This window comes from Planococcus citri, chromosome 5 (genome assembly GCF_950023065.1).
Source record: "Planococcus citri chromosome 5, ihPlaCitr1.1, whole genome shotgun sequence".
In the NCBI taxonomy this organism is placed as follows: Eukaryota; Metazoa; Arthropoda; class Insecta; order Hemiptera; family Pseudococcidae; genus Planococcus; species Planococcus citri.
This window is the reverse complement of record NC_088681.1, coordinates 57468907-57479237: the sequence shown is the minus strand read 5'-3', so window position 1 is coordinate 57479237 and position 10331 is coordinate 57468907. Positions and strand designations below refer to the sequence as shown.

The following is a 10331-nucleotide window of genomic DNA, read 5'->3' as shown; positions in this document are numbered from 1 at the left end:
AATATTGAATCAAAATTAGGTAAAAAAAAATAGGGGTCCATATTTTTATACCCATGAAAAAAATCGGCGCAGTTTATGAAAAATGAAAAAAATTATGAAAATCAGTTGAAGTACAGACAAATATGAAAGTATATTTTGAAAGTACACATTGTAAGCTACTTACTTCGCTAATAATTTTTTTTCCAAACTTTATTTGAAGTTGATGAATTACTGAATGAAAAACTTGTAAAATTTTCCATTGGGAAGAAAATAATGCGCAAAACAAAACAATTGCTGATGAGAGACACCCAAGTTTGCATGGATCTGAAATAAGTACATGGATCATCGATACTACACTACTAGTATAATTTTTAGTACCCAGCATGACTGTAGCGCTAGTGGTTGTACACTAAACCATGGGGGGTCGATATTTGTACCTGGGTCCATAATTGTACCTACTCCTCTACCTATTTACCTGTGATTTTCTGTAATAATTCGACTTACCATTTCTTTTTTCTTTTTTTTGTTAATGCATAATATCAAATTCTAGGTAGGTACCTATGTAAGTAGTTGCAGCAAAGATAATTACCCAAATCTGGTAATAACATTTTATTTACATACAAATGTGTGTATAAATGGCCACAATACTGGTAATATGGGCGAGTTTTTGATTGTATCGGTGAGTGTCACTTATTGAATTTGAATTTGAGTTTGCCTTGCTTCCAATATGTTTATACGAGTTCAAAATTTTCAGTTATTGTAGTATCAATGGTAGGTATAGCGACCATCTGATGACTGATGATAACTACGATGGAAATAAAAAAGCTGGTCAATTTGCCTTATTTTCAATCATTTCATTGTTGATTGATTCTATTGCTGCAATTGATACAAGTGGAAGATGGTTCAAGTCACGTTTTAAACCGTCGAAAAAGGATTCATCATCAAGAAGTCCGCTTAAAGAAGAGCCATACCAAGTGTATGGCCACCATACCTGGCGAGCGTATTTGTATGACTTTTCTACTCTACGTGTGAAATTTTTCAAACGAGTTCTCAAATTTGGAATACTTTTTTTTGGAATACGGACTAATTTATTGAGAAGACGGAGAGGCGGATTGGGATCGGAGAAGATGTCATAAGAAAATAATCCGGTGCCAGATAGTTCTGGTGGTGATGATATATCAGATGGTATGGATGAACTGTGCTTTGGGTTTGCCAGACATTTCCTCTGAATTTCGGAAATGTCTCCCGTACAGCTTGCAAGCTTAATCTGAATCTTAAGAATTGATCTCAGAGCTCGAACATAAGGAATATATCTCTCAGGAAGTGTATTTGAATCCAAAAGCTGATTTACTTCGTAGATAATTTTCGTGATAAACGTCAAAGATGAGTTATTTGTTTTACGGATCGAATATCGAATGAGATCGACTTCCGATAGTACATCTGTTGATAAATAATCGTATGTTTCAGGAGAGATGCGAGATCGTATTGACAGAAGATATGATTCGATTTCTCGTTTCATGGACAAAGCTGAAACATTTTTTTGTGCATTATTTTTTAATTCGACATTGGGTATGATTAACGGAGCCAGGTGCATCGTTACCACTAATATCGTCATTGTCGCCGTTAAGGGGGGAGAATTTTGTTGCAAGATCAACATTTTCTGTACTTGTTGAGGAACCAAAAATCGTACTCGGCCCGCTTAGGTCGAAATTCATAGATATTGATTCCACTGTCACGGAAGAAATCACGATGACCTGAAATAGGTGTACACATTTTTAGTTGAGAGTGATCGCGGAGTTTTCTTTTGTGCTAGTGAACACTTCGGCAACGAACGGCGAAAGTGACTTTTTAAAATCACTAATGCAGTTTTATAAGCTCAGTATGGTTGTTCTTACTCGAGTGGAAAATGCGAGTGTCCGGAATAATGCGTTGAAATTCATGGTTGTTGCTGTTTCACTTTTTTACTGAACAAAAAAATGTGTCAATAGTAAGCACTTTATACCTACTTATTTGATGTCAATGTGAAAGTACTATTATGCTATCAATAATATTCGGTTGGCACTTTTACGGTTCCATAATACTGACAAGTTGAAAATTTATAATGTTTTATAGCTCTATTTGCACATTTTTTTTAAAGCGTGGTGGGCCTAATGGTGAATTTCAAAGTACATCGGCGTTGGCAAAAGCATACAATAATACTTGCCTCATACTATCGTTTAAAATACTGTGTAATAGTCGTTAAGTTGGGAAAGATATAATATGTCACCGTCATCATCATCGTCATCTGGGTATTGGTCTGCATGAGCGATGTTGGGTCACGGTTTGGTGATTAGGGTTCTGGACTCAGAAATATCGGTTATTTTTTGGTGGTAACGGTTCATGCAAAGAAATTTATTATAGTCGTGGTTAAAAGTTACAGTTATGACAAAAAAGTGGGGGAGGTTACGGTGTTTTCTCAATTCCTCCATTAAGGGAACGCAAAAATCATGAAAATCTGCAGAAAGTAATGACTAATGAAATATGGAGGAATTAGCCAAAAATTCATAAAAAGATGTTGAAATAATTTTTTTTTCTTCAGAATTTCAATCATTCAATGTTTTTCTTTTGTGTCGAAGAGCCTTTCAGAATGAGATAGTAAAATCGGCACTTTCTCCAATTTTGACGAAACTCATCCAAAATGTTAGCTTTGATGTAAAACCATCCAAATAAAAATTGTCATTCGGCCCCCTCATCACCACAACCGGAGAAATGTGCCCTTGGGGGAGGGGAGCGTTTGAAAATTTCCAAAATTTGTGAAAAAACGGTAGGGGGTAGGCACACTTTGTGAAATTTTCTCTGAAATTTAGTTACATCCTAAGGTATAAAATATATTATTTTTTGTGGAGCTCAAAAATCAGTGCAACTTGCCCCCGAAAAATCTTGCAAAAAAACGTGCTGTAAGGAGGAGTTATGGCCTGACCGCCTTAGGTGATGTAGGCAACCCTCAGTACTCATTCACCGGAGGGGAAGGTAAAACTAGTTCTAAAGAGGGGAAACGTGGTCACTTCTGACGATCGATGGAACGTCCATGGATCATCTTCGCGGTAAAATCACTTGGATGTAGAATCTCTAGCTCTCTACATCTCTGTCCTCGGAGTATTACATTTATGGCTGCGGCGAGCCACTATTTCTTTTATCTGTGCCCACTACCTCAAAGATGGATTACATAATTTTATATCAACTCACGATCCCATTATGTCGTTGTGATCGTGGTGTACCAAGGTTCACTCACCATGACTCTAGAGATTGGTAAGTGTTGCCAATTAAATATGTGGATTACAAACAAGATCCCTAGTTAGGCCTTAGTATTAGGAGAGCCTGCAGGAGTAGGGAAAAGTGCACAGTGTTCTGAGGTACTTCTAACTCCTTTGCTCTTCCTGAATGAATTCAACATCAATTATACCCCATAAGTATATTATTGATTAATTCATGAAGGAGGATAAGTGTAACAGCTTATTGCGTAATCAGGACTCGTCTTCAACTCGAATTCCTCTATCACCTGGTGATACATGGACATGGTCCAAAAACCATCCCAATTGACAATGAAAAACGCGATCCGCTAGCAAAAACGCTGGCGGATAGCTAGAAAGTCCTAAAAAGTCGCTAGCGTTTTCGCTTTTCGCCATTAAAACGCTATCTGGAGTTCTTTTCACATGGCGGAAATGACAGCGGATAGCGAAACCGCTACCAACAGTTTTTATCACAGAGCATTTTTGTGGGTGAAAAGCAAAACCGCTGGCGTTTTTGAGAGCGAAAAGCGAAAACGCTATTTCAGGTATTAATTTACTTCAGCATTTCGCTTTTTCGCTGGCATTTTTGTGATGCATGTTACCATTTGGAATAGTTTAGCTACGAAAACATCTTTTAACGTTTTGCTGTTGAATTTTTTGCGAAAAGGAACTTGAATTAAATAATTAATTCTAAAACGGATTTCAAGTTAGAAGGTTGATAAACATTTATTTTGATGCTTCTTCAACAAAGTTGAAAAATTTCATTTTTTTCCCATCTCTCTCCCTGAAAAATTTTATTTTTTCGCCATCTCTATCCCTGAAGATTGAGTATTTAGTTTGGGATAAAAATAATATTACAGTTTTCTGACTCAAAAAATCCAAGGAATTAACTGATAATGCGAATTTCAAAGCTCTATCCTTTTTTTTGTGAGGATTGTGTGTGCCTTTAATTTGCAAGTGAAACTGTTGCCCATTTATTACACTTTTTTGGGACTAAAATTTGAAGATTGTTTTTGACTCAAAAACCCCTGAAAATTTGACTGCTATGTACCCCAAATCGCTTGTCTTTTCCTCTGAGTGTGGATAAGTATATGTGTTTGGGTATGCAATTAAGTACATAATTATCTTTTTTTTAGTGTGAAGCACTTTCAGTTTCAGAAACCCATGAAAAGCAGCATGTTTTTCTTTTTGCTGGAAATGTTTCACAAATGACCAATTTCTTTTTTAAAAAAATATTTCACTGTCATAAACATATCACATACTGTTCAAACACATTTCAAAAAATTTGAAAAATTATTGGCTACAGATACATATGTTTGGGTGGATAAATTTCTCGAAATTGATAAAAAAAAAATTACCTCCCTGAACGAGGATCGATTGACATATATGAAGAGTGATATTCCAAAACTCGCTTTGTCCATTTTCACAACTTTTCAGGAGAGAGGAAAAACAGTTTCCCTTTAAACGGGTAAATTGGCTTTTTAGGCGAGTTTAGCACTTTATTTGGGTGGATTTATGATGTAGGAGTGTAGGTATACATTTCATCCACTAAATACTGCTGAAAAAAATTTCAATAAAAATGGACAAAGCGCGCTTTGGAACATTATTTTTTTAAAAATTTTTAGTGAATTGGCTGTTTAGGTGAGTTTAACACCTCATTTTGGTAGGTTGATGATGTAGGAATGTGAGTTGATACTTCATCTACCAGATACCACTGAAAACCCAACTTTGATGAAAATGGACAAAGCGAGTTTTGGAATATCACTCTTCATATGCTTAATTTTATACCAATTTCTAAACCTGCACCAGTAGTGTACTCCTGTAAATGAAGTTGACAAACATCCCTTACATCAATACCAGATACGCGGGGTAGGAGGAGATCAGCAAGAACCAAACTAAACATCCCAGAGAAAGTAGAGAAGAAAACCAGTTCCATCACTCATTCACTCTTCAGTTGGAGTGTAAGGGGGAGATGATGACTTTTCTGTGCAACTACAACATACTACCTAGGCGCCTACCCTACACATTCATATTTCTGTTAATTGTGGTTGTAGTTTTGTCACAAAAGGAATCTTTTTCTTTTGTTTGGTTACTTGTTCCAGCTACACATTACCCCCTACAGTGAATAGTATACCTTGTAGAGCGGATTCGCTATTCGCCAGCAAAAACGCTATAGTGAAGTGGTCCTAAAAAGTTGCTAGCGAAAACGCCCTCATATTTTGTCACTAGGGATGTACAATGACCGATTAATTACTAAGATTGGCTTTCGTTGCAGGGATATTTGCGCTAATAAATCATTCATACAAATATCTTTTACAATTTTCATCTGTGTATTATTTATTTAATAACCAGACACTTATTGATGTGATATGTAAAAGTTGATTCGTGATCTTATGTGCTCAGTTGAGCTACAGGGAAATGTTCACTCTCTAGGGAATATTTCTATCCTCCCCCTTTGGTATTTATTTTGATAATAACTTCCTCATGGAATAATTACAGATCCCCTTTTTACAGTGGTTTTTTGTCTTTTTTTTTGCCGTGTTTGGACTTTCAAGATCAAAATTTTTGGAAAACATGAAATTTCAGACAACGTACGTAGAAAGACATGAAAATGACAATTTTTCATTTTTGAGCCTCAAACATAATGTAAAAACAAATAGTACAATGGCAAGCAGCAAGTCAACTCCATTTTGATGATAGAAGGACGCCAAAACAAAATTTTCAAGCTCGGAGACATTCTCTTAACCCCATGGGAGGGGTTCAGTGAGGGAGGGCAAAGGAGCACCAGACCGCCATTTTTAAAAACTTTACCATCTGTCCCTTTTTGGGGCCATGTTCATATAATTCAACGCCACGCCGCTGAATTCAAAACACCATTATTTTCAGGATCCAAAGTGAAGGATGTCTCGCCTACTGAGGATTTTGCCTTTTTTCTCAAAAATATCCAGAAAAAGCAGTTTTTTGGTGAATGAACTTTAAAAATATCACCAAACTTCAGAAGATGTTGAAAGTTGAAACAGATTTAAATAGTACATTTTGTAGGATCTCCAAAAAAAATCTTCGAAGATAAACTTGTCATATATTTGACCGGCTTTTCTTCAAAACCATAGGTACAAATCTTTTACGAGCAAATTGAATCACTTCTTTTGAAACTTACTTTGCTTAATTTTTGGTGAATCATTCACGAGTGAATTTAATAATTATTGTAAATCATTCACGAACGAATTGAATAATTTTCAGTGAATCATTCGCAAACGCCCAATTGACCAAACGCTAGCGGATTGCTAGCATTTTACTCGGGTTTTGGGAAATTACTAGTATCTTACTAGCTTTTTGTTGCTAGCATTAAATCTTTCGCAAAAAGCTAGCAACTTCTAATATTTTTTTCCTGGCAAATTATGTTCTAGCAATTCTTTCGCATCTTTTTGCTAGCTTTTGTATCATGCTAATTGTGCTTGCTTAACGATAGCGTTTTACCAACGTATAATTGCTCGCTTTTCTACACTTAGCAAAATGTGAGCAGATCTCTAATATTTCTCATCTAGCTTTTACTTTGCAATTTAACAATAGAAAAATGTTAGCTGAATGACCACACTTTTCAGCTAGCTTTCTGTCTAGTAAAATGCGAGCAAGTATCTCGCATTTTTCAGCAAACATGTTTTTCACTGGCATTTCCTTCATCAGCCTACTCATACAAGTACAGAAAAACTTCAGTGAATCTCTTTCAGCCATTTTTCAGAAAAATAGGTACCTACCTACCTACCTTCACATCTTTGTTTTTTAATGGAATTTTTAAAGTTCTTTAACAGATGAATAGTTACAATTTTTCGTTCATTATCAATGATTTTTTTTTTGTTTTTAAAAAAAAATCATTGTTTCATTCTTCTTATTCCAATAGGTTTTTTTTTTTTAAATTTTGGCTACTTTTAACTTTGAAAAATAATTTTGAAGAGTATTTCATTAAATTGATGAAGCATTAGAATATTTTGATCATCTGAATACCTACTATACTAAAGATATAAAAACTTATGCTCCTTTGAAAATACTTTTGGAAACTAAATATACCCAAACTTGAAAAAGATGACCTGAAAAATAAATTAAAAACATGAAAATTTAAAGAGGGGGAAGACATACCTAGATGATTACATTAAAGAAGTCTTCAAAATTTGTAAGCAAATTGATAATAACATGCCTAAAAGCCAAATTTGTAAAAAAAAAAAAAAAAAAGGACTAGGTAACACCCTAAACTGATTGAATGACTATCAATTTTTCAAATTACAAGTAATATCTTTTTGACCATTCGATTGATTCACACACATACTTTCGGAATCATTTTGTCCTAATTTGAATCCAAAAAAAATTTCTTCATAAATTATCCATGCAAAAAATGAAACCACTACCTATCGTTAGCACAATTATTTTCTACGTCCGTCCTCCCAAATTGATCGGTGATGGTGTCAAACTGCTCTGAGGTCTCCAGCGCATTTTGATTTTTTTTTTTTTTTTCAATTTCTTAGACAAAAATGCAGGCTTAAAACATACCTCTCGGAAGCCCCAGACCGGTCCGAAACCCTGCATGTCCAATCAAATCGAGAGGTCGGAAATAGGCTTCAAACAAATTTCCAGCTCTCAAGGCCAATTCGGTGAAATTTTGGTATTTCCCATTTTTGGGCCATATTTTGAATGTTCAGATGAAAATTCGCCAAAATTCAAAAAAAATAATTTCAGCACCTGAATAATTATGATTGGTGATGTATTTTGGGGTCCTCTATCGGTAATCCTGTGCCCGGTTCAAAACCTTTTGTGCCTGTTGCAAAAAAGCACTTCTTTTTGTAGGGTTTTTGATTGAGAAATGGGCCTGTTGCAGACAAATTTCAAATTTTATGAGTACCTAACTGTGTTGAAAACCTGGTAAACGATCAGTGATATAATTATGTATTTTTGCATGCTCCTTCGAATGTAGCTTTGTCTGGTTCAAAAATTGCGGTGCCATTCGAGATAAACCTTTCTTGTGAGGCAATCATCAGAAGCCCAAATTTACATTCCTGGCGCAGAATCCGCTTACTTTTGTAGCCAGAATTTTCTCATCACAACTCTTCAGAAACTCTCACATTAAAACCAAACGTCCATTCAGTGACAATAGACTGCTATTTCAAACATTTTTCTACTCCTGGCGCAGAACCCGCTTACTTTTGTAGCCAGCATTTTCTCATCACAACTGTTCAGAAACTCTCACATCAGAACCAAACGTCCGTTCAGTGACAATTGATTGCTATTTCGAACATGTTTCTGCTCCTGGCGCAGAACTCGCTCACCCCTTTCAATCTAAATATTTCTTCATACCACGACAAGAAAAAAAAAACGAAATATTCTCCAATCCATTTATGAAAATTTCAAATGATTTGTTCGCGAATGAATATTTCAAAATGAACAAATCTTTTAAGAACGACTGAATCGCAACTGAATCGAATCCAGTGAACTAGGTTGTGACAAAATTCAACTTTTATGATTTGTTGGTGAACAGTTTACACGGAGGTGAGAAAATCGTTCGCTAATGAATAATGAATCATTGATGAAATGACAGAGCAAAATAACAATTTGAAATAGGTAGTCGATTTATGCACAAGACGCAGACGTACCATTCACAGATACCTATGTATCTACCAAACCACCTATTCTCGTCTGTAGGACCAGTGAACTGCTATAGTTGATTAATAAACTGTTGGCGTTGCTTTTTAAAAGTTTATTCCGAAATAATTTAGTGCATTGAATGTATCTAACTAACTATCTGTACAAATAATGAACATGCCTACAAATAACTCAGGCGTACACGTGAGTAGGTATCCAATACCTATTTACTTACCTATATCAACATTTCAGAATCAGTTTAAATCGGTCAAATAATCCGTTGAATTTCAACCATATCACGTTTAAAATTCTCCAGCGCATTTTCTTCCAATAAAAGTTTAAATATGGCGTGAAGAAACCAGACATAACAATCAGAAAACGGAATATCTTTCTGACTTTTCCCCCGCCACTTTTGAATGAAACTTTTCAACTGAATTTTTAAAATCATAATTTCCCTGCTCGTCATGTTTAAAAATTTATGAAAAAGAAGCCTCGGAGGTTTGGGATCGTGAAAAATATCCGAGGAAAATAGCTTGGATAATGCGGGTGACCAGGAAATTTCCGGTGGTAGTAACGCATTAGAACTGTCCTCGTTTATGAAATGTTTTCTTCTAACTCCTTGTGTTGAGCTGTATGCATTGTAGATATGTATCCAACACCGCAGGAACGACGATAGTAATTTAGCATATGGGATGTAACACGAAGGTAATAGGTTATTTTTCAAAACGTCACTAATTGTGAATTGCAGATAGGGATAGGACTTTGGAGATATTGTAATTGTCTTATCGATAATATAATCGAGGAGATCGGTTTGTGCGAATATATCAGGTGACAGGATAACTGGTAATTCTTGAAAATCGGAATTGTTTGGCAAGGGACCGCAATTCAAGTTCACTTCTTTTTGTTGGTTTCCTGGGGATTTGTTATTTTCGTCTGTCAGATCAAGTTGCCAGTAGTTCGGCTTGAGATTGATCCGTTCATTTTCATTAGTGTGGAATACATTACTCGATTGACTCAACGATGAAGACAATGTCTTCGATTCAGATCTCGTGAAAAGTACCACAACGATCTGAAATAGTCCAAAAAAAAAAATTACCATCCACGATCCAACTTTGGTTTTTTTGATAATTTTTTAATTTCATTCTATCGAACATTCAACCAATACTTGATTATATCTTTTCTTAGGTACCTACGTAATCTGTTTCCTTAATGGGGAAATTTTCAAAACAAAAATCAACAGAACAAGAAAATTACTTACTCCTGTGAAAAAAAATGCAACTCCAAGAGACACTCTGAATCCCATGATGATCGTACTATTTGCTGTTTGTTTTCCTAATGAAATGAAAACACTTTATTTGTTACCGACTGACAAAATGCCTACGTTCATTTTTTATTGCGCAATATTCGCATTTCAAAGCATCTTGTCGTATGCGAAAATTACGACATAAATAATTA

At 35.3% G+C, this 10331-nt stretch overlaps 1 long non-coding RNA gene across 1 annotated transcript; it reads right to left on the bottom strand.

The window, feature by feature from the left end:
* Window positions 1-573: 573 nt before the first annotated feature.
* Window positions 574-1942, bottom strand: LOC135847715 (uncharacterized). The gene is made up of 3 exons (XR_010559218.1): window positions 1875-1942; window positions 1580-1733; window positions 574-1506 (listed from the first exon to the last, which is right to left on the bottom strand). It is a non-coding gene; the product is annotated as an uncharacterized LOC135847715 (long non-coding RNA).
* Window positions 1943-10331: the final 8389 nt, after the last annotated feature.